Consider the following 843-nt stretch of genomic DNA (forward strand, 5'->3'; position numbering starts at 1 on the left):
TGTGTCTTGTGCTTCTCAGTTGTTGTTCTGTTGAATGCCTGCTTGCATTGGTTGCCTGTATGCGCCCGTGCCAAATTCAAGGTACTAATGTTAACATAAACAGCCCTCAACGGTTTGGGACTTTGCTGCCTGTTAGAGCATATCTCTCTCTGAGATTATGTACCCACGCCACCTGCTGCTCCCAAGTTCTGATGTTGCAGAGTTGTCACCCTGAACGAAGCCCAGAAATCTGCAACTAGGAACAAGGCATTTTCAGTAGTGGCTGCTATTTTATGGAATACTCTGCCTGGGAAGATGTGCTAGGCGCCTTCCCACCTAGCATTTCAGAAACCAATTAAAAAACACTTATTCAAAGAAGCTTTCCAAGATATTCTTCTCTCATGACAGCCTGCTATGATTATGTTATTGTTGTTTGGATTGCTGTAATCGCTGTAATTTTTTTTCTTATTGCTTTGATTTATATGTTTGATGAGTGGAAGTGTGGAGTGTTTGTATGTTTTTATCTCTGTTGTGGCATGCTACTGGGTGTGTGGTATACAAGTTAAGTGAATGAATGGATAAAATCACAGTATAGAAATAAACAAAACTTAGCTATAGAAACTCTGTAGTAACATGACCCAATGGATCGTGCTGTTACAGTTTTTCTGTCTTTTTTCCCCAGTGTTGTCAATAAACAAACATCAGATACTTTAAATCAGCTTTTGAAAAATCATCTGTTACATTAGCTGCCTATATAAACCATAAGAAAGCAGCATACTTTTGAAAAGAATTTTACCTTTTTCTAAAAATAATTCAATGCCAGTTGTGCTCTTTACCAAATAAGAGTTAAGTCCTTTATGTATG

The sequence above is a fragment of the Pogona vitticeps genome, chromosome 2, assembly GCF_051106095.1.
Source record: "Pogona vitticeps strain Pit_001003342236 chromosome 2, PviZW2.1, whole genome shotgun sequence".
Lineage (NCBI taxonomy): Eukaryota > Metazoa > Chordata > Lepidosauria > Squamata > Agamidae > Pogona > Pogona vitticeps.